The sequence below is a fragment of the Leopardus geoffroyi genome, chromosome C2, assembly GCF_018350155.1.
Source record: "Leopardus geoffroyi isolate Oge1 chromosome C2, O.geoffroyi_Oge1_pat1.0, whole genome shotgun sequence".
Taxonomy (NCBI): domain Eukaryota; kingdom Metazoa; phylum Chordata; class Mammalia; order Carnivora; family Felidae; genus Leopardus; species Leopardus geoffroyi.
Genome location: NC_059333.1, coordinates 61,782,594 through 61,807,952, shown reverse-complemented (window position 1 = coordinate 61,807,952; position 25,359 = coordinate 61,782,594).

Here is a 25,359-nt window from a genome sequence, read left to right as displayed (position 1 = left end):
TAAGAGATAAACTGGAAATAAGAGCTTAAGGAAGAATATGGGACAAAGATCAGTGAGTAGGAGCAGGTGGGCAGTAAAGGTCAGGTCTTGGGGTCTAGCTGGTGACATAGTTTTTAAACTCTTCTTAAATTCTTTCTTTAGGCTCTCTCTGGCTAGTCACTCATATTTATTACCAACATTATTGATTTACATTCTTTTCCACAGATAACTTTTGTTTTTGGGTGACTAGTGAAAATGTGAATCTGAAACTAATTCAATTTTACCTTTGATTTATTTTTCCAGATTAAAGTCAGTATTATTTCAAGTTCTCTCCAAATTTTACTATTTCAAATGGTAGAGTTGGATTCCTAGAGTAAACACGCTTTCCCTATTATATTGTAGCTTTACAAGATGTTACCAACGCGGGCTGGGGTGGGGTGCAGTGGTGGAAGAAACTGGGTAAAAGATACATGGGTTCTCTCTGCATTTTTTCTTAGAGCTGCATGTGAATCTATAATTACCTCAAACCTGAAGCTTTTATTTTCAACTAGTGCAATGTCTGATACATAATACATGCTCTACATGTGACTTTCCTGCCTCATTCCCCATATCCCTTCAACACAATTTCTTAAATGTATTCTTTAGTTTCTGGGTAGGCATTCATAAATATGTCTCTAAGGCAAATTCAGTTAGCTTTGAGCTAAACTATAAAAATGGTGTTATACTCCCACATCTCTAGGAGAGTGATCTGGTTAAAAAATAGCTATAGCAATTAAGAAGGGAATAGGCACCAAATCAAAGTAACTGGCTACTGGATCATGGGATCTTCTTCAAGTAGGGTTCTTTTAATCTTTGTAGCAATTCCTATCTTTAACCTTTTTTCTCACTTTGCAATTTCTCTACAAACCAATAGTACTCCTTTTCCTACCAAAACTCTAAGAAAGACTACATGTGTGGGTCCCATGTAGCTTTTTATCTGTATTTTTAAAACAAGTAAACCTTTATTTTTTTTAATGTTTATTAATTTATTTTGAGAGACAGAAAGAGCAGGGGAAAGTCAGGGAGAGAGAGAGAAAGAGAATCCCAAGCAGGCTCCATGCTGTCAGTGCAGAGTCCAATGTGGGGCTCGATCCCACAAACTGTGAGATCATGACCTGAGCTGAAATCAAGAGTTGGACACTTAACTGACTGAGCCACCCAAGCACCCACCAATAAACCTTTATATGCTTAGTGCTATTCTAGGAAAAACTGATTACTGACAGGACTAGTCCTAAGAAAAATTGAGAGGTAAATAAAATTTGACTTGAGCTCCAACCACATTTCCCTTCCTGATACCTACCCCCAAGGAATTCCTGAGCGAGGGGCTGCAGTTTCCTTTGGCTTCCTAGATTCCTTTTAATGTCAATTCACTCAAACCAGTTCTTGGTCCGTGCTCAACATGTATTTCCCTACCTGCATTACTTCTCTCCTGTCTGTGGAAATCTTATTTCAAAAATTGTTTAATTTTCTTGTTCAAAATATTCTGTGTAAGACATGAAGGGCCCTTGATGTGAAACAGTGCAAATGTGAAAACAGCTGTTGGTAGTAACAATCTGGTAGGTTAATGGCCCTTCTATTATTTGGGAATCAATTTATACACGTTCTGGTAAAAAGAGACTGTTGTTCTGCTCTGTTAAAGGGTGAGAAGGGATAAGAAATGAATTCAGCAGAAATACATACTGGGAAATACCCCTAGTGTTGGCCAGATCGGGGATTTAGTCCAGACAAAATCAGCAGTTGTGCCTGATTCATCTCACAAAGGGAACTGGCCTTTGGACAAAACTAGAAAAATAAAAAACCAAGATCGGTGACTGAACAAAAAGACTAATGGCCAATAGAAGCAATGCTCTCATGCTGCAAAGAGTTCATCGTCATTAGAGAAACAGAGAAGGTAAAACCCTAAAAGAAATAGCCCCAATGATCTTTGACACCAAAACAATCAAAGCTAAATCTCAAATTTCAATAGGAAATTAGATTCAGATTCAAGGGAACAATCTGTGCAAAGCCTATCACTGGGTCAGGAGTAGATTCAGCTAAGCCTAACAATCATTAGGAGACTGTAAGAAAAGTATTATTTTCTTCCACTGGCTTTTATTCCCACAGAAAAAAACTGCAAACTTCAAGTTGTTTTAAAACTGTTATCTTTCATCCTGGCCAACAGTAAGTTCAAGAGCTTATTAGAGCACATTGCCTTTGATACGAAGATACTAAATGGCATGTCTGTCTCTATCTCAATTTAACAAGCCCAAATCTTAGGTACGGAGAAGACAAGGCAAAAGAAAATGGTCTTTAGAGTAAAAAACCTGGTTTAATTCATAGCTTAACTATTAATAAGCCATGTAATCCTGGGCAATTTACCTAGACCACAAGAGTCTATTTCTTAATTTATAAAATAAGCAATTTAAGGGGCACCTGGCTAGCTCCATCAGATAAACATATGACTCTTGTTCGACATGACTCCAAACATGTGATCTTGGAGTTGTGAGTTCAAGCCCCACTTTGGGTGTAGACATTACTTAAATAAAGAAAAAAAAACATAAATAAAATGAATAGTATATTACTAACCAATAATATTTAGTGGCGGAATATATGCAAATGATATATGCAAAATGGTTAGCACCCTGTAGGCATATGTAGAGGCATAGTGAATGGTTATGACTTTTATGATCTTGGCACATTCCAGCTCCCTGGGGCCACACATTTATCTCCAAGTTTAGCTTTTTTTGGTCATAAATAAACCTATTTTCCAAGTTAATATAAAATTCAAAGAGTTATGTCAGACAATGGCCACAGGTCCTTTCCCTCAGAGATGATCCTCTGCTTTCAACAGGTAAGGCTAAATTCCTGCTGAGTTAGTCATGGCTTCAGGTGTCAGTCCTTCTTTTGTACTGGCAGCATTTTAACCAGAGATTCTCATTCATTAATTCAGCCATTTGACAACCTATCTATTATGGCTCAGGTACTGCACTAGCTCAGGAAATACAAAAATTAATAAGATCATCACTATTTTCAAGGAGCTGATAAGAGCTCCTAATGACTGAACATAAAAAAATTTTTACAGATGTTAAGACATTTATTTTCTATTATAGACATATATATGTTTTATAGTAAATTCATTTATGTCTCATACCATGGGTCTGGTTAGTAAAATAGAAACCATGCCCATGATTTTAACAGACAGAATTTAATATAGGGATTTGCCTAAACAGGCTTTGGAAGACTAGAAAAAGGCAAAAGAGAACACTGAGATAACATAGAAGTAGTGACTGCAGAAGGCAGCTACCACCCGTAGGGCTGGGGCAACAAAGGGAAACAGGTTATTAGAACAAAGAAGTTTGGGGTTGACTGGGTGGCTCACTTGGTTAAGCATCCAGCTCTTGATTTTGGCTCAGATTGTGATCTCACAGTTTGTGAGATTGTGCCCTACATTGGGCTCTGTACTGACAGTGTAGAGCCTGCTTGGGATTCTCTCCTTCTCTCTCTGCCCCCTCCCACTTGTGTGTACTCACACACACTCTCTCTTTTATCTCTCAAAATAAATAAACATTTTTGAAAAAAGGAACAAAGAAGTTTGGAGGATGGCCCACATAGCTGAGACCAGCATTCTGTGGGAAAGACACTGCTCAGCTGGGGCTGATGACTCAGGTGTTCAGAAGGGTCCCTGTGGAGCTGGGACTCAGCTGGTATAGACATTGTGTGAAGAAGAAGGTTGGATACGGGAGTATGGAACAAACTGCTACTGGAGCTAGGCATTATTGCTGGGGCAAAGAACCATGCTGATGTGACAGTGAGATGAACAAGAAGCTGACAGGAAGAAGCCCAACCCTTTCCTTTCCCTCCTCCTGCTTTCTGGTCTCCCTCTAGTGTTCTCTATTGGCAGAGCCTCATGGGAGCCAGCCTGCAAAGCAGCAACATGGTGTGTGGGGTCCCAGCCACATCATCAAAGAGCAGAGTATAGAACAGTACATTTGAATCTGAAAAATAACAGCTTAATAGCCAGCACACTATTTTGTTTGTAATACTCTGTTATTTGCCCATAATTCTGCTCACTATTGTCTTGGACCCAGCTTCGATAATGATGTTTTTAGGTACCCATTGAAAAAAGTGAAAAAAAAAAAATTAAAAAAAAGACTAAATAAAAGTCAAGAAACCTTGACTAGAACCTGCTCTGCCAGAATGATATTAAAAAAAAAAAAAAAAAGACAAAAACAAAAACAACAAAAAAAAGCCTAAGAAAATAAATAAATAAATGCTATGTTGTTTGGGAAGGAATCAAAAATCATCTAATCTTGTCTACTTGCTTTATAGAATATTTTAATAATTTGATAGAGGAGGAATTATTTACTATCTATATGCAACCTGTTTTGTTCTTCTGTGAAATAGGAGTACCAGAACAAATGTCCAAAATGTGGTTTGTCCATCTCACCACTCTGCCAACATTCTTCCCACCAATTACACCCAATCATTCAATAAATATGTAACTAAACATTAGGCAGTGTGCTAAGCCCTGAAAATGGAGTTCCTGTCTTCAGGAGTACTACAATCTTTGGAGGAAATGGAAAGACAAGTAGCAGATTATGAGTGTTTTAGCTATTCTGGCAGATGTATGCACAGAGCATTAGGCAAACTAATGGAGGAGGAGCATTTATTCCAAACTAAATGTGGAGCTCGAGATGAAGTTTGAAGGAAGAATGAGAATTCTCTGAAAAGAGAAGAATAAGTAGGAAAGAAACAGGAAGCCATTCCAGGTAGCAGGAACAGTATGTGCAAAAATTAGGATATGAGAAGAAGTTGTTTTCAGTTCCCACCAGGGCATGAAGCCAAGACAGACCACAATGTGTGTCAGTGGTTTTAGCTACAATTAAGAGATTCCCAGACAGCAGTATTTTTAAAAATTTTTTTTAAAGTTTATTTATTTTGAGAGAGAGAGAGAGAGAGCATGAGTAGGGGTAGGGGCAGAGAGCGAGGGAGAGAGAAAATCCCAAGCAGACATCCAGCTGTCAGCACAGAGCCCAATGTGGGGCTTGATCTCACAAACTGGGAGATCATGACCTAAGCAGCTGAGATCAAGAGTCAGAAACTTAACCAAGTGAGCCACCCACATACCCCTAGATAGCAATATTTAACTTTTTAATGTTTATTTATTTTTTGAGAGAGAGAGTGAGAGAGAGCATGAGTGAGGGAGGGGCAGAGAGAGGGGGACAGAAGATCTGAAGCAGGCTCTGTGATGACAGTAGCGATTCTGATGCAGGGCTCTAACTCATGAACTATGGGATCATGACCTCAGCTGAAGTCAGACGCTTAACCAATTAAGCCACCCAGGATCACCTAGATAGCAATATTTTTAAAGGACTATTACTTCACATAACAAGAAATCCAAAAAAAGCAGTTCTAGAATTGGTTAATTAGGCAACTTAACAATATCAAGCCTCCTCCTTTACGATTCTTTATGAATTCCCTCTTTTGTGATTCTCTGGCTTCTCTTTTCATAGCTAGATGCATCATATCCGCAACACAATGTCCAAAAGTGAAAAGAAAAGACAGACCTTTCTCTTTATGCATCTATTTACTGAGGGAGAAATCTCCTTCCCAAAGCCTTTGTAGAGTCTGAGTTTCCCCCTAAAACAAACAAACAAATAGAGTCTGGAGTAAGAGCCTGCATGGATGCAGTTATTTTGGGGAGAGGGACTGGGAAAAGTGGAACAAGGGAGAAGACAAGCCAACACAAAGGTGATTAAGCTGGCTACCACCATAAGCAGTTGTGGGTTGGTCCCACTGAAGTCCTCTGAAGAACCACGTAGATGGCCTTTTAGGGTTTTCACTCCAAGACAGAAGAAGGGAACATCTGTCTAGCAGCTCCTGTACCCTGTTAGACAAAGGTTGAACTCTATTGCACTTCCAGCTCTATGAACATATGAATATGGCTGAGCATATTCCCAAAGTGTCCCACAGGGAAGTACAGAGATAGTCCAAGGCAGAAAGCAAGAGACAAAGTGCTAGGAACTACACTTGGATGCATATCTGCTCATTATAGCAATGGCCAGGGCAAAGAGGTGGGCTGAGAGAATGTGAGGCAGGACCTATGAGGTCTGGCACACCTCCCAGTGGACTTTTTCTCAGTCTCCAGTGGTAAGGATCACACCATGGCCAATCCCAAAACTACAAAGGAGGGTAGAGAACAGTGACAAAGAGAGCTGCAGACTTAGCTTCCAGAGTGTTCCATCAATAGATAATGCCTAAAACTAAAAAAAAAAAAAAAAAAAAAAAAAAAGTAGCAGCAACTTAGGCATATTCAAAATATAGAGGGGTATTGGGGTGCCTGGGTGGCTTTGTCAGTTAAGCATCTGACTTTAGCTCAGGTCATGATCTCACAGTTCATCGGTTCAAGACCCACATTGGGCTCTGTGCTAACAGCTCAGAACCTGGAGCCTGCTTTGGATTCTATGTCTTCCTCTCTCTCTGCCCCCTTCCCTGCTCGTGCTCTGTCTCTGTCTCAAAAAACAAGCAAACAAACAAACAACGTTAAAAAAAATAGAGTATATTACAAAAGAAACAGTTAAAAGTGCTGAAAGAACTTGCCTCTTCAGAGAAGAAAATGGGAATGCAGAATAATGTAATTTTTCACATCTTATAGTCTTTGACTCCTTAAAGTTCATGTTTAACTTTGATTAAAGAAATTAAATTTAAAAATTGTATGTGGGAACTAACAGACACTGTGTAACTTATATAATTCGCATACTTTATACCTTCAAAAACCATTGGTAGCCCTTAAAATAACCTTAGAAAGAGAATACACTATAGTGCTTAGCTTGTAGTAGAGAGTCAAAGATGCTTAAGAAAGAAATGGAAAGATGGAAAGAAAGAATGGAGGGCTGAGGGAGAAAGTACCAGAATCACCACCTCACTCTTTTGATGCAGTGGAAAGGTATCCATGCACAGCAAAACCAGACTGGAGCTTTCAGTTTAGGGACTTTGCTATACGATATTTTTGTTATAATAAAGACAAGAAGGGAAGTCTTGGGCTGACTTAGTTTTATCTTTTTGTTTTTGATTCCATGTGGGTGAAATTAAATTATGGTATAATGCTAGAGTTTTAAATATCAAGGCACATAAAGAACTCCTCTGATAAACACTTACTGTCCCAGACAACAAAACAGCCAACAATCATCATTGCCAGATCTTATTTAGTCCTCAAGTGCTGCTACATAAACTCCTTAGTAAACGTAGATGAAAAATGAAAAAGATAACAATTGTCTTCAGCAAAAAGAAAGTAGTCAACGAATTTCTGAAGTAAATACACTGGAATATCCTTCAATACAATGACATATTAAATTCCATCTTTTTGTCCTCAGTGCTTACTATGATGCTTTGCATGTAGGAGGTGCTTTATAAATTATTACTGAAGTGAATTAAACTGTATTGAATAGTGGAATTTATTTGGCATGCTTCCCAATCATTCTATTCCATATTTACTCTTGCCTTTATTTATACCTTATACTTGTGTGTAGACTGGCAAGTTTTCTGAATTCCCTGTTGCAGACCTCAGTAATGAGGGAGAAGAGAAAGAAGAAAAGGAAGAGGAAGGATAAAGGTGGAGAGGTGAGAGATGGAGGGGAGAAAGAAAGGGAAAGGAGAATGGTGAAGGAAGAGAATGGGAATTGAAGCTTTGAACAGGGACCTTGAGGAAGAACTGGGGATAGGAGAGAATGGACTACGGCTGTTTAAAATAGCTGTCTTGACAATCTTCAGCTAGTGGATTGAATGATGCTACCTCATTCCACGTCTACAGCTTCTCAACATCTTCAAGCTTCCCTATCCCCCTTCACACTCATTTTTTTAAATTTCCCAATTATGAGCTTTTATCTAAAAAAAGTCAAATTATTTTTATTCTTTAAATTTTAAGATCTTGATCTTCTAATTTCCTTATTTTTCATATTATTAGCACAAATCTGGTATCAAATAGGTTGGCTTAGGTGCCATGGAAAACAAGGTTTTATTTCCCAAGCCTGACTGACTAGATCAAAATGCTATCTTCAGCACAGGCTAAATATGATTCAGCAATGGAATGCTGTAAAGAAAAATACTAGGCTTTAGAAGACTGAAGCATAGTATATTGGATTGGATTAGATTGGATTGGATTGGATTGGATTGGATTCTCCTTTTTACCTTTAATAATGTCTACTTTTAAATGTCAATATTCCAGTATTTGGAAGACCTATTCAAATTTTGGTGCCACAGGTGAAATGTGATACAGGGCCTTTGAAGAAATTCAAGATGATAGAAACAAAGATGGTTCCAGAGTAGTGGAATGAGTACAAGTATGAAGTCCTAAAGGAGCTAAGATTTTAGATCTTAAAGAAAATGTAGAAGCTCAAATTTTCATCAGTATGTTTTAGATAGCTCAGTGGATGGGAGAGCACAACTAAAGCACAACTAATTCACAACTAATGGGGAAGTAACAAAGTCTATCAATGTGGTTGGCATTCACATGTCTCCATCTTTGGCCCAACTTTATTTACAGCCCTCACGTTATTCTACTTAGGCTCCATGACTGATCTTTAATTACCACTTATTCACAGATAACTCTCAAATCTATATCCTTCCATTTATATTTATCTCCTGAGTTCCTGATTGAAACATCCAACAGAATATTTCAACTTGTCTTTCTATATCTCAAATTCAATTTGTTCAAATTTGGATGACTCATGTTCACCCTCTCCTCCATCATTTCTTCTTCCTTCTGTGTTTTCTACCTAAGTGAATGTCACAGGGTCCTCTATCCAGTTCTTTAATTCATAAACTTGGTAGTCATTTTGCATTCCTTATTTGCCTTTTGCCCACCTATATAAAAGAAAAACCAAGTTCTTTCCAATTATACTTTCTTAATTGTTTTCAAATACATTCTCTTCTCCCCATCCTCAGCATTATTACTTTAAATCATTATTGCAATTTTCTCTCACTGGGACCCCCTGCCCAGACTTGTCTGTATTTGATCCATTCTCATCTGGATACTATTCTTCACTCATCAAAAACTTCTAGGGGCCTACTATGTGCCTAGCTCTTCTCTTCGTTCTGGACTTTACCTTGCATGCAGTATGATACTACTAAAATGTGAATTTGGTTATATGATTATTTTGTTTCAAATTCTTTGATTTTCCACTGTCTAAGGTGCTTAGAAAAAAACCCAAGCTCCATAGTATAGCTTACTGGGGTGTCCATGTCATGACCCCAGTCTACCTTGTCATTGTCATTTCCTGTCATCGTCCCTTAATCCCATTCCCATTTTATTTTCCAGTGATATTCAGCCATTTGCAATTCCTCCACTGCTCCATGCTCTCCTCCTGGCATGGGTTCTAGCTTCTCTCTCTGTCCCAAATGCTCATTTCCTCCACTTCAATGCTTAACTCACACTTGTCCTTCAAAACATACTGCTGGTGCTTTCTCCTCTGAGAAACTTGCTTTGACCCTGTACTACTGGCCTACCTGACTTAGGTGTTTCTCTCTTACTTGCTCCCTACATTTGTACTTACCTCTAAGATAGCACACACCATTTGTATTTGTCAGTTTACATGTCTACCAATCCCCCTAGACATTGAGCTCTTTATGAGAACATGCCTTATTTTAGCTTCCCTGATATTTAGCAAATGGTAGGTACTTAATAAATATTTTTCATTGAATTTTTGGATAGTTAGAAAGATGTCTATGAGATGACATCGTGAACATATATTCACTATTTAAAAGGAAATATACTACTTTCAGGGATACTTTGAGATCAGTGGGAAAAACAAGCAAAAAATAGATGAAGGAAGTGAAGCCATTTAAGATCACTTATCTATTTTAATTAAAAAGAAAGTCACAACTTTCTTGTGAAAGAAGTGGAAGAGAGAAGGAGAGGCATTAAGAAAGTAATTTGTGCCCTATTTTTACAGAAGTCTGAAGCAATCAGAAAATGCAAGCTATGGGTGTTGTAATAGCCTGAAGGGAGATGGTATTGATGTTGTTATTGTTTCATATATATTGAGAATGAAGGCAAGTGATTAAGTTATGAGGGAGAAGCAATAACTTTACCCAGGTTATGATAGGTAGGGCTGGGTGCCCCCCAGAAACCTGATTATAGTTTTTTGCTATATTAAGTTAGCAGTGCTGAGCACAGTGCACCTGTTTTCCACTTCTTGCCCTGACTAACAATTTGCTTTTTGCATTCTAGAGACTGCCATTCGATAGAAGCACCTGATTAAGTGAGCAATGAACAAAATTAGATAATGATACAGCATCTAAATGAGTCAGTAAGAATTCAACCAAACCACAGTCTAAACCTTAGGAAAATTGTTTGCAACAACCCATATTTATGAAGAAATGGGGAGGGGTAGGAAACATAATATAATCAGTGTTCAATGTGATTATGTTGGTTCAGATAGGAAAGCCTTAGTAAATGTCAGAAATTTCATCAAACTTGGCATGAAGTAGATTTGCCATCTTCATTCTCATCAGCTGATTCTGCAGAACCATAAAACATGGAGCTGAAACAAGCCTCTGAGATATCCTAGTCCAATTCTCTCATTTTATGTATGTATATATTTATTTACTTTAATTTATTTAATTATTTTATTTTGTTTATTTTAATTTATTTATTGTTTAATTTACATACAAGTTAGTTGGCATATGGTGCAACAATGATTTCAGGAGTAGATTCCTTAAACCCCTTACCCATTTAGACCATCTCCCCTCCCAAAACCCCTCGGGCAACCCTCTGTTTATTCTCTATATTTAAGAGTCTTTTATGTTTTGTTCCTCTCCCTGTTTTTTTATTATTTTTATTTCCCTTCCCTTATGTTCATCTGTTCTGTGTCTTGAAGTCCTTATATGAGTGAAGTCATATATTTGTCTTTCTCTAATTTCACTAATTTCACTGGAGCATAATACCCTCCAGTTCTATCCACGTGGTTGCAAATGGCAAGATTTCATTCTTTTTGATTGCTGAGTAAGACTCCATTGTATATATATATACACCACATCTTCTTTATCCATTCATCCATCGATGGACATTTGGGCTCTTTCCATACTTTGGCTATTGTTGATAGTGCTGCTATAAACATTGGGGTGCATGTGCCCCTTCGAAACAGCACACCTGTATCCCTTGGTTAAACACCTAATAGTGCAATTGCTGGGTCATAGGGTAGTTCTATTTTTAATTTTTTGAGGAACCTCCATACCATTCTCCAGAGTAGCTGCACCAGTTTGCATTCCCACCAGCAGTGCAAAAGAGAGCCTCTTTCTCTACATCCTCACCAACACCTGTTGTTGCCTGAGTTGTTAATGTTAGCCATTCTGACAGGTGTGAGGTGGTATCTTATTGTGGTTTTGATTTGTATTTCCCTGATGCTGAGTGATGTTGAGCATTTTTTCATGTGTTAGTTTGCCATCTGGATGTCTTCTTTGGAGAAGTATCTATTCATGTCTTTTGCCCATTTCTTCACTGGATTATTTGTTTTTTGTGTGTTGAGTTTGATAAGTTCTTTATACCAATTCTCTCATTTTAAAGGTGAAGAAACCAAAGCCTAAAGATGTTAAGAAGATTTTTACTTGAAAATTACTTTGCATGCCCTTGCTCTATAGTCCAGATTGGTGAAATTATCTCCTTGCATTTCAAATGCCCTAATCTTAGTTCAGACGGTTAGGCAGCACAGTTTACAAAATCTCTCAGGTGATTTCTCTGCTCACATCACAATGGCTACATTTCCAAGCTGCCACTTTCCTGTATTATCATCATAGATTTACATATACTAAAGATTAATATTAAGACTAAATAGTGAGACTGTGTTTGTGTGTGTGTGTGTGTACAAATTAGTATATAAAATTTATTATAAATTCTTGTCTTTGAGTGCATCTTTACCTCTAAATGCTTTAACCTGGTTAACCTTTGGTACTTGGAATTAATAGCTAAAAAGTTTGTCTTATCTGTGAAGTTTGTCTTATCTGTGAAAGTCCAGAAATAAAGTAATGGAATAAAGCATCTAGGATAACTCAGTAACACCTTTTCCAGAACTTCTAATAGACTGTTAGAATTTCTGAAGAAAATATGTTGGTGTCAGAAATCAATGATACAGCTATTAAAAATAATCTCAACCATATTTTTCTCTTACGCTATAATGATATACTTGTAGGTAACTGAGAAACAAAAGCCCTCTTCTTAATCTTGGAATTAAGTCTTTTCAAAATATAGCCCTGGGAGAAGGATCCAGGCTAATTCTTCTTAGAATGGAGACCCAGGCTATTAAGTGTCTAGCGTTAGAGAGGCACACAGAGCTAATCCAGACTGTCAACAAAGTTTTAGGGAGTTGCTCAAGCCAAAAAAGGCAATTTGAACCTCAGATTCTGTTGTCCATCCAGGTAGTGTCCTTTCTGCTGAATCCAGAGAATTCTTGCCAATTTGGACAGTCACATTTTGTAGCGTGGATTTCTGCCCAGGGAAGCTGGATAGCTACCAACTCCTGATACACAGAGAACCATCTATACTCCTGAGAAGTTTTCTCTTTGTCATGAAGCACACAAAATGAAATTTGAAAGGAAGTTCACATGAGAGAAAGTAGTACTACCAAAAGCTACCCATGGTATAAATAGAAAAGATGGACTATCACATGATTTGAGAAGTACAAATTGGATCAACCCTAGAAAAACTTTGGAAAAAAAAAAAACTGGTATGGTGGTGCAGGAAGAGTTGAAGTTTACCTTGATATCCTACTAGTTCTCCATTATACATCTTTACTAATTCTTGATACACTAATAATTGACAAAAGTTTATTAAGCATCAACTATATGCAAAATGTTGTGGTAGACACTATATATATAGATCTAAAGTAGTATAAAAATAACTAAAGGAGTTATTGTATAGTTGGATAGAAAAGACAAGAAAGCAAGCAAAGTGGAACATGATCAAGATCAATAAGGTTATTGTAGGTGAGATGGAATCTATAAGAGATTGTGTAGTTCAGGAAAAGAACCATAGGATTTGAACGACAATTGAAATATGGTGTGGCAAGGACACCAGTTGCCACTTACTATCCATTTCCCTCTTTGTACTTAGGAATATAAATCTAATTCTATTTGTGGAAATCAAGAGACATTTCCTAGAATACTATATACTTAGTTGTAGCCATGTGATTAGGTTCTGACCAATGAGATCCAAGCAAAGTGGGTTAGACAACTAGAATGGCTGCCTAAAATGACATGAATCAGCAGGCAGGGGCACCAGTTTTTATATTTTTATATTTTCATTCTTTGACCTGAAACTTTAATATTATGGCTGAGCTATAGCAGCCATATTAAACCAGAAGATAGAAATCACAATCTAGAATGGCAAAGCAAAAGGGATAAAAGCATAAGTAGAGAATCTGCAGTATTTCTTTTTCTTTTTTTTTTTTTTAAAGTTCTATTTTTATTTATTCTGTACACCCAATGTGGGGCTGGAACTCAGGATCCTGAGATCAAGAATCGTATATGCTCCACCTAAGCTAGCCAGGTGCCCCAGAATCTACATTTTTTCAAGGTCAAAAGTTAAGATATCAGGGGTTGCCTGGGTGGTTCAGTTGGTTAAGCATCCAACTTTGGCTCAGGTCATGATCTCGCAGTCCTTGAGTTTGAGCCCCATGTGGGGCTCTGTGCTGACAGCTTGGAGCCTGGAATTGCTTTGGATTCTGTGTCTCCCTCTCTTTCTGCTCATCCCCTGCTCTCTCTCTCTCTCAAAAATAAATAAACATTAAAAAAAAAAAGTTTAGATATCTGGGTTCCAAAACTGTAATGTTGACCAATCATTAAAAAAATTTACAAAATAGGGGAGGACAAGCTTTTATGTGTTTTAAATATAAAGTTGGAAAAAATTCATCCTCCATTATGATTTCATGAGAAAAACATTTTGACATTAAAAAAATAAGCTATAATCCCATAATAACCATAAGTTGAATGAACTTAACATTAAGAAAAATTCACATATTTACCTTATTTTTTAGTTAAGTATGGACCAGCAACAATGCTTTTAGAGAGCTGCAGAAGTCTGCAGAGGTTTGCAAAATTTCCCTCAGATTTTGAATTTTTTTTTAATGTTTATTTATTTTTGAGAGAGAGAGTGTAAGCAGGGGAGAGGTGGTGGGGGTGGGGGGGAGAGAGAGGATCTAAAGCAGGCCCTGAACTGACAGCAGTGAGCCCAATGCGGGGCTCGGACTCAAGAAATGTGAGATCATGAGCCCAGCTGAAGTTAGACACTCAACTGACTGAGCCACCCAGGAGCCCCTCAGATTTTGGAAATTTAATTCCAGAGTAGTATTTCCCCAAATATGACATTTAAAATGATTTTGACTGGAAGAGAATTAACATTTAATAGATGCCAGATAATTTAATAATTGGAGTGGCATATAAGCTTTCACATTACACTTTATATCACCTGGGTGGAAACATAACATTGAATCACATAGTGAATAAACTTATTCTGTCTTTTTCTGTTTTCTGTCAGCTCTTCTGATTGGGGAGGGAGACTTGATTTGGTACTAGTTAATCAGGGATCCAACACTAAGGTAACCTCACATTTCATTAAGAAGTGGGTATCAATAGAATAGTTACAATTTTATTAGCTTTGCTTTGTTTCCATTATATTTATATTATTAGTCACTTTATTTTTCTAGTAAAATGTTTCCATTTAAACTAGGGATAAGGGGCGCCTGAGTGGCTCAGTCAGTTAAGCAGTGGACTCTTGATTCGGCTCAGGTTATGTATAATCTCAAGGTTCCTGCGATTGAGCCCCATGTGGGGTTTTGTGCTGACAGCATGGAGCCTGCTTGGGATTTTCTGTCTGCCTCTCTCACTGCCCCTCCCCTGCTTGTGTGTGCTCTCATTCTCTCTCTCAAAATAACTAAGTAAAGAGTAACAAAACAAAACAAAACAAAAAACAAAACTAGTGGGGGCACCTGGGTGGCTCAGTCAGTTGTGTCCAACTTCAGCTCAGGTCAGGATCTCACAGTTCATATGTTCCAGCCCTGTGTTGGGCTCTGCATTGACAGCATGGAGCCTGCTTGGGATTCTGTCTCCCTCTCTCTCTGCCCCTGTCCCACTCTTTCTTTCTTAAAATAAATAAATGAATGTAAAAAACAAAACAAACAAAACCTAATGATAAAAACTCATGAAGATGTTACATGAATTATTGAGCAAATGGAAATTTAATCATGTGAAGGCCACAAAGAGTTACTTGGTAGATGGCTCCAGCATGGAAACCTGGATAACCAATCGAAATGAAACAAACTGGCTCAGCCAGAAGATCTTGTCTCACCTTTGAGTTCTCATTCGATTCCCAGTGCCTTCATCTGGTTAATTTGACCCTAAATATTGCCTGGTCTTTATCTGAAGCTCTGTATTGTTGTGAAACCTGTGCTTATTCTTTTCTTTTCTTTTTTTTTTTTTTTTTCCTTCACATGTTCATTTCTTTGAGAGAGCGAGCATTAGCAGGGGATGGGCAGAGAAAGAGGGAGACAGAATCCCAAGCAGGCTCCACAGACAGACGCAGGACTAGAATCCTGCGCACAAACTGTGCACAGACGCACAAACTGTGAGATCGTGACCTGAGCCAAAGTCAGATGCTTAACCAACTAAGTCACCCAGGCACCACCAACCTGTGCCCATTCTAATCCTCCCTTTTCCAATCCTGGGCTGCTACCAAAACTGCTGCTGACTTGATTTATTATACCTGGTAGATGGATTGTGCCCCATTTTGAGTTCTTCTAAACACCTGTACTAGCATCTTCACTCATTTTAGTTAACTTCACCTCATGCCAGAATTTACTGTTGATCTGAGACCTAACAAGTACTATTGAACTTCCACTGGAAATTTAAGAGGACAGGTTATAATTACTAAATTTTTCAGAAAAGCAGGGAAAAAACATTTCTATATTCTATATTCTTATTGAACCAAACCAGTTTAGTCTAGTCATTAACTGCATCATTCCACAAACTAGATATTTTCCCCAAATGCTATCTTATCAAAAAGATTTTGATTCCATGAAATAAAAGATCATTACATCTTCCAGAACCATACCAAACAAAAATTTCCTTCTAGTAGAGCCTGGAGAACTATCCACCTGCTTTATAAAGTCCATCAAAACTCCTTCAAGTTTTCAAACAGAATTCCTTTCAACAGTTTTTTTTTTTTTCTCCCTTAAGAATACAGTTCTCTGGCCCTGTAATCTCACACTTATTTTACCAGCTCTTAAATTTTGTGAAGGGGTCAGGTCAAAAGAGTCTTTAAGGCTATCTAAATAACTTCTCATGCAACATTTAAATTTCTACCAAAAATTATGTATGGAAATGGCTTTCACCTAAAGATATGCTCTACCATTGAAAGCCTGATAACATTTCTTGTTTTTCGAGAAATGATGAGATTGCTTGGGATATCTGCACACTTAGGCTGGGTTTTCTTTCAGCCTGAGAGATGGATGGCCAGGGTTGGTGAGATGTGTTATCCGTGGCAATGTAACCATTTTTCTTATTGGAGAACTAGCTGACCCACATAGAGATCAACTGATGACTTGGCCTCTTTATCACTATGAACCTTTGGGGTAGACTTATGTACTGAAAAACTTCCTATTAAGCTGGAAACATCCAAGTTATCAAAAAATTTCAATGTTGCATTTTACTAAAACTAAGTATTGACTATAGCTCCTGGTTTTCATCCAAAAGACAGTAAAAGAGAATTAATATTTAATAGATGCAGGTAATTATGCTAGGCATTTTCACATATCTTATTTGATAAAAATTCAGCTTGAAGTAATTTGCTTAAGGTCACACAGCTAGTAAACGGTTGATCTGTGATTCAAAACTTTAACTGTAATGGCGGATACGTGACATTACAGATTTATCAGAACCCATAGAACATACATAAAAAGGGCAGACTCTAATGTAAGCTATGGACTTCAGTTGATAATAATGTATAGATATTATAATCAGTTTTAATACATGTACCACATTAATTCAAGGCGTTAATAATAGGAGAAACTGTGTGGGAAGTAATAAGTGTACAGGACTATCCCTACTTTCTGCTCAAATTTTGTAAACCTAAAACTGCTATTAAAGTCATTTATTTAAAAAATAATAGAAACAACAAAAGATTCACACATATTTAATTGTCCAAGCATTATCCTCTAAACTCACCCTTATCAGATTTTCCATGGTCCCATCTCTCCACTCACAGTGACCTCATCATAGTCACCCAAGACCTCCATATTGATATATCTAATTCTCAGTCCTCAGTGTACCTAATTTAGTACTAGCGTTAGATACTGGGATCATAATTTCCTTATTGAAACACTTCTTCTGTTGACTTCAAGGTGTCACATTCATTTGGTTTTTCTCCTCTTCCCTGGATGCTGCTTTTAAGCCTTTGCTGGTTTCTTCTTTTGTCTCTGACCTCAACATTGGAGGATCCCAGGGCTTAGTCCTTTTATCTTCCTCACTTTTCTGTCTACCTCACTTCTTTAGTGGTTTTACTTAATCCAATGATTTTAAATTTAGATTATATGCCGGTGAGTCTCAATTTTTTATGTCCAGAGATTGGGTCTCTCCCTAACTGTAGACTTACATAAATAACTATTTAAAATCTTGTATTAGACTTCTCCAGAGAAACAGAACCAATAATTTATTGTAAGTAATTGGCTCACATGATTATGGGGACTGGAAATCCAAATCTGCAGTGTGGGCCGGTAGGCAGAGACCCAAGAAAGCTAATGGTACAGATGAAGATGAAGTCTAAAGGCAGTCTGCTGGAGAATTCCCTCTTGCTGGGGAAGCTGGTCTTTTCTCTCTGTTCAGGCCTTCAACTGATTGGATGAAGCCCACTCACATTATGGAGGGCAATCTGCTTCACCCAAAGTTCATTGATTTAAATGTCAATCTCATCTCAAAATACTCTCCTCAAGTTGATACATAAAATTAACCATCACACATCTCAAATATAATTTGACCAAATCTGTTCTGCCTGTTTCTTTCCCTAATTAGTTAATCAGGAAACCCATTCTTCCATTTGCCTGGGCCAAAAACTGTAAAGTCATTCTTAGTTTTTTCCTTTCTCTTATACCCTGCATCCAGTTCCTTCTCTCTACTGATGGATATAACCCTGACCCATGCTATTATCTCCTACCAGGAGTATAGCTGAGGCCTATTAACTCTTCCCTGGTGGTTTCTCTTAACCTCCTCCTCAGTCTCTATTCCTGTTTCTCAAACTGTATTGTGCATACAAATCACCTGGGGATCTTGTTAAAGACAGATTGATTTAGCAGATCCGGGGTGGGGCCTGCGAGTGACCATTTCCAACACGCTCCAGGAAATGCTAATATTCCTGGTTCACAGACAACATTTTGAATGTAAGAAGTCACAGAAATACCTTTAACACAAATAAAATCATGTTTCTCCTGTGCTCAGAGTAATCCAATGCCTCCCATTTCACTCAGTGTAAAAGCCATACTCCTTGCAATGGCCGACAAGCCTAAATGATCCAACTCCCCCTCTCTCCACAACACTTCCTTTTTCACCGTATACTACTAGTCTCCCCCACTGCTCATTCACCTTCAGCCACACTAGTCTCCTCAGCGTTCCTCAAATACTACAGACAAGATCCTGCCTCAGGCCTTTCCACTAGCTCAGCTCTGTGCCTGGAAGGCCTTCTCCGGCAAGCTCCTTCGTCTTGGAGTCTTGGCTCAGTTGTTGCATTATCCGGGAGTTCTACCCCACCACCCTATTTAAAATTGAAAGCACATTCCCCACCCCCAGTGCTTCCCATCTTCTTTGCCCAACTTTATTTTTCTCCATGCTCTATAATTTACTTACTCATCAGCTATGCTGCCCATCTCCACCATCAAGATATAGACCCCTAGAGGACAAGGACTTTTGTTTATGTACTCACTCCACCAATTAACAACAGTGCCTTGCACCTGACAGATACTTAATCATTTATTAAATAAATGAATTAATGAATAAATGAATTCCAAAGGCCATGTTTGTTCCAGACAACCATGTTCACACTGTCTCTCCAAAAATCAAAAACTTAACAAAGCTTCAGAAGAAATAGATTCAAAAGAAAGCCCTCATATAAACTACATCTAAATTCAGAAATGAATACAATTTTGATTTAGAAAGACAAATGCAGGTAATGTTTATTAAATATATATATATAATGGGCGCACCTGGGTGGCTCAATCAGTTGAGCGTTTGACTTCAGCTCATGGTTTCATGGTTTGTGGGTTCAAGTCCTGCATCGGGCTGTGTGCTGATAGTGTGGAGCCTGCTTGGAATTCTCTTTCTCTGCCCCTTCTATGCATGCGTGCGCACGCTCTCTCTCTCTCTCTCAAAATAAAAAAATGAACATATATATTATATATAATGAATGCCACCAATGTAAAACAATGCAATGCAATATAAACAGTGTGAACTTGCTCTTATTAAAATATATACTGCATACAAAAAGAGAAAGGAAGAAACATTAAGTGTTAGCAGTGATGAGTCAGGGGTAATAAACATCCCTATATTTTCCAACTTTTTTATAAAAATATAAATTGGTAGTAAAGATTTTAATATGTGCAATGTAATTGTATTTTTGTTCTATAATGTCAAAGTTTAAACAATTATAGTTTCATTTATGGTGTGTTAAAATAGAAGCAAGCTGCTGCATTAATCCAGGTTCTTTGTTTCAAACCTCAGAGCCCATCAAGTTATTTCAAGCAGAAGATAAATTGATGCAAGAGGAAGATCACAGGCTCTCCAGAAGCTTGCAGCCAGAAAAATTAGGCTAAGGCTCAGCTATGAGGTTGATTAGCCCTGAATTAGAGCCAGATTACTCCGTTAGTTTCCTGAAGGTGTGATCTGTCCATCGCAGGGCAAGGCAGACAGCACAATTCTCACACCCCAGGAAACCCAGAAGGCCACCACAGCTCCACTATGCCCCTGACTCCATGGCCCTCCACCACTCTCCACCAAGTCTGCCAGCAACAGAAATTCTAAGTAGCACTCCCTTCTTAGGTCATAGTTTATACCAGGTGTCAAAAGAGAGGAGGAAAGGCATTTAGGACTTTAAATACAGGAAATGACCAAAATGTAAGAAAAACACTTAAGAGGTATTGAGCAACCACAGTTATGACACAGATCTATTCTGTGGGCTGAGTTTGACAAACTAAGCTCTCAGACCTTTAAACTATTAGGTCTCTGGGTTCAAAGCAGTAGTGTGAAACAAAATATTTAATGGCTAGCTTTCTGGGCTAGGGGACACCTGCTTTCTAGCATTTGCCAGTTTCCATGTTGTAAATACTCCCCAAATGGCTGACTTCTACCTACATGCCATCACTGAATTCAGGGTCTGGGGAAGGGATGTGCAGGAGCACTCCAGTCCAAAGTACTTCCACACAGATATAATAGATATAAATATCCTCAAGAGCAGAGCTAATAGTGAAGTACAGTATAGCAACTAGGAACTGATAAGCTTGGAGTACTCATTTTTGTTTTAAAATAAGTTATTTAATTGAAAATTTATATAACTTATGTTAATAATTGATGTTTAACACCCAGCTCACAAGATTTCTGAAAATTAAAAATTAGCTCTTAAGAGTCACAACAGCCAACTCCAGCATACCACAGGTTGCAAGTAGATGATTTTTTTTTTTTTTTTTTTTTTTTTTTACATAGCTGGTACCTTTACAGTCTTGGACATCAAAAATTGTAAGGTTTCCTTTTTTACACTAGATAATCTCTTCATTTAAGTTTAAAAATTCTTAATGTATTCTTCAAGAAAGGAAATAGAGTTCCTATTACCTTTTATTTCTTCCCATTGCCATTGGGCATCGACTAGATTTTTGAGTGCCTAGTCTAGGGCTTCATTTTTCAAAAATTTTTTAATATGAAATTTATTGTCAAATTGGTTTCTATACAACACCCAGGGCTCATTCCAACAGATGCCCTCAATGCCCATCACCCACTTTCCCCTCCCTCCCACCCCCCATCAACCCTCAGTTTGTGGTTTGGCTCCCTCCCTCTCTAAGTTTTTTTTCCTTCCCCTCCCCCATGGTCTTCTGTTAAGTTTCTCAGGATCCACATAAGAGTGAAAACACATGGTATCTGTCTTTCTCTGTATGACTTAGTTCACTTAGCATAACACTCTCCAGCTCCATCTACGTTCCTACAAAAGGCCTTCTCATTGCCAAGTAGTATTCCATTGTGTACATAAACAACAATTTATTTATCCATTCATCAGTTAATGGACATTTAGGCTCTTTCCATAATTTGGCTATTGTTGAAAGTGCTGCTATAAACATTGGGGTACAAGTGCCCCTATGCATCAGCACTCCTGTATCCCTTGGTGCCAGCAGTGCTATTGCAAATTCCTAGCAGATTCCTCCAAATTCCTAGCAGTGCTATTGCTGGGTAGCAATAGGGTAGATCTATTTTAAAGTTTTTGAGGAACCTCCACACTGTTTTCCAGAGTGGTTGCACCAGTTTGCATTCCCACTAACAGGGCAAGAGGGTTCCCGTTTCTCCACATCCTCACCAGCATCTATCGTCTCCTGATTTGTTCATTTTAGCCACTCTGACTGGCATGAGGTGATATCTCAGTGTGGTTTTGATTTGTATTTTAGGGCTTCATTTTTAATTTTCAGCTTAAGAAATTTTTATTCTACCACAGTTCTGATGGCCAGTCTCTCCTTGCACATTAAAGCTTGTGGGGTCAGAGGTTTGCATAAAACAGTTGGACTTACACTTTAGGTTAATTGGCTGCTCATACCCAAAACATTTATTGGGTGAGTTAGGGGCTTTTCCTTCTTTAGCATCTAACTTGTACCCATTCTCCAGCCCTTCAATTCAGACTTCACTAATTTGAGGAAGACTTCCCTGAGCCTCCCATATCCTACAAGGTTAGGGATCTCACATCAATGTTCCCACAGAAACACTCACTTCCCTCTACCATAATGCCCAGGATACTAATCATAATTTTTGAAGGCTATCATTTTACTTGTCTGCCTTTCTAAGTACTTTGAAATCAGGGAGCCTCCCTAATTGTCTATTGCCAATACCTACTTAGCATAGTACCAAGGATATAGTGGACATTGAATTCATCTATCCATTCATTAGTTCATCTTTCACTACTCAACACATGTTGAGCATCTAGTAGGTACCATGTGATGTTTTGTGTGCAAGACGAGTAATAGTGAAAAAAATCCTGTAATTACAGAGCCAACATTATAAAGGAGGAATATATAACATGGAGTATGTTGGATGAGGATAAGTTCTATGGAGGAAAAATTAAAATAATAAAAAGTATAGGGAATGCAAGGAAGGATTGGGGTGGTAATGGTGGTGGATTTTAAGCAGAGTTGTCAGAGAAGACTTTATTGATAAGCTGAGCAATGACCAGAAGGAGACAAGGAGGCTAATTTGAGTATCCAAATAGAATTAGGTCCCTCCCTCTACTTTCACAGGACAGCTTAAAATAGGATGTTTTCTGGCTAATGTTTCAGATATGGATTGTTGGATTTTAGGACACCTGCATCTCCAAGTGATTGCCTCGTCTAGAGCAGTTCTTATCTCTCCACACATTACTTTTTCCTTTCTCTTCCTACTTCTCCATTCAAAACCTGCCTCCTCTATGACTCATTCTGCTCTTTTATTCTTGGTCATAATTCTGTGTTCTGACTCATTCAATTCTCATCAGTGGAATTTACTTCCTATGTGGCCAGCACTATGTTAGGTAAGAGGAAAAATCACAAAAAAGCACAAGATGCTTGAGAACTTTCTACCTAAATATAGACAAAAGAGACATAAGCAAGTCCTTCCTCTCAACAAACACCTGTGCCAATGTTTTATAACCTAAGAAATTATCTCTATTTTGTTAAAAAAGGAAATGCATAATTCAGATACAAGGGGACATACATCATATACATCAAATTGGGAAGAGGTTTATTCACTATTAATGTATATCTATGTCTTCTGATTATTCTCCAAATCCTGGTTTTAAAAATGACATTTTTGTAACCAACAGGTAGTAACTGGATATGTATTATTCACATACTCAAAGCATTTATAACATTTGTATTTTGGCAAAATACCCACCTTGCTTCCATATCACACTGTAACAATTATGCAGTGGCTAAAAACAATGGGGTCGTTGTTGAGCAGTTAGGGGTCCTTTAAAGGTGAAGTTTATTTTTACTGATTTAAAAAGAATATACAGATTTGTCCAAATTAGATTTTTATTTGTTTGCGTGTTTCTGATTTAAAGGGACAGTGTTTTGCAAGCATGACTGTATGAGTCAGAATATTTCCAGCACCCTGGTTCAGTTACAAAGAAAGAAGAAAAATGGCTTAACAATTGAACCCCTGCTTGGTGCCAGGCACCATGGCCGGCATTTTCCAATATATTACCCTATTTAATATATGCTGTCTCCTGATCTACATACATACACCCACACAAATGTGGGAGGGAGGTACTGTTACTTGACTCAACATAAATTAAAAAAAAAAAAACAAAAAAACACGAATCACTCAAAGTTTGAATAGGTTTTTTCAGTGAAGCATACCTTGTGAGTAGCAGAAATGGGATTCCAGTCCAGGTGTGCATGACTCTAAGACCCATGGTTTTTCTACTTTTCATGCTTGTCTCAGATGAGAACAGCATGCTGATAAGGCCAAAGCCATGAGGTGGGTCATCACTTTGCGTTGGCTTTAGTCCAGGCCATAGCCCACCCCCCTTCCATTCTCCAACTTCAGGCTAAAGCCTTACAGATACAAAGTATGATTTTAAAAGATACCAAATGAGAATGTGTAAACTAGATGAGTAGACAACCCATCCTGACCACTGGACAGACAAGGTAAACCCCTACACTGATGATGGGTCATCTCTGTTGTGTTCAAAGGCTGACACAACCTGACCTCTGTTTTCTCATATATCTATGTCACTCTTTGTCCTTCAAATAAAGGGCACTATCACTAATCATGACTAAGGAGGGAATTATAAGAATTCTAGGTCTTTAGATCAGGAGAGGAAATAGCTAAATACAATTTAACTAATTATATCCTACTTAGAATACCAGAAAAAGTTGCTGGAATTATACATCTGCTAGTGCACTACTGCCCTTTGAGGATCACAGTTGTGAATCCAGTCTGAACTCCAGTCTCCACAACTGCTGCTTTAGTGTAGAGAATGACGCTGAGTGTGAGTGTTTATGCTTATATCTGAATACACATATGGCAAGGATTAGAGTGGTTAATTGATAACATGAACTAAAAGCATTCTAAGGCAGCTTTAGGGGAGATAAATGAATCTGAATCCCAACAAATTAGTGATCCTGTGCTATGGCTTATGTGTCCACCAAATTTTGACCAATGTATAAAACTTAAGTTTACAATTGAGTAAAACATACTAGTCCCTGATATCTGTCAAATGGACCACTGAGGAAGATGGATTTTGACACATTTTGAGGAATGAGGTACAACTTGATGCCAAGCAAGAGATAAGAAGTATAGCATTAAGTCAAGCCTGTGGCGAGGAGAAATAGTATGTTTACCAGAATATATAGGAACTTTATTTTGTGACTAAGACAGTGGGATCAGTGACATAGTGCTAATGCCCAATCATGGGCTCTTCAAAACAGATAAAGGTAAGCTTAGGAGTGAAGCCAGAACCCACTTCTAGGGACTTGGTTCTATTTATTTATCCATCCACTGACTCCATTAACGCATGTTATTAAGCATTTACTATATATGATGAATGGGGACCAGTACCACATAGAAAGAATACTGGCAATAAATAACCATGGAGCTCAACCAGGGCCTGGTATCAAATGCAAAGAGCATCATAATGCACTGCATTTCTCCAGGTCAGTATGTGTTTGTCTCTCACCTATACAGGACCCACTGGGGACATTTAGTGTCTCACAACTTTTAATTGCTGATGAGCCTCTGGCAGGTGTGGCTCACCCTAATGGACTGAAGATTTATCAGGTGCTTTTAGTTCTATCTGGAAAAGTGCCCCAGTCAATGGCAAACCTCTTTAATTGGGCTTTTATCAGGTCCTTCTCTGCTCCCTCAAAGAAAAGGCAGCTATTGGAATGAGATCAGTACAGGTTTTAGGGAGTGCTGGCACATGCTTCTGAAAATGAATAGAAGGGGTGGTTTCTTTTGATATCATTGAAAATCACTTGCTGGAATGAATTTGCTATGGATCAGCCACAAGGGCTGTATTATTGATGGATGACACAAATGAATTCATAGCAGCATTTAAGCCTATTGATTAGATCTCCTCTACATTTTGAAGATATTATATGG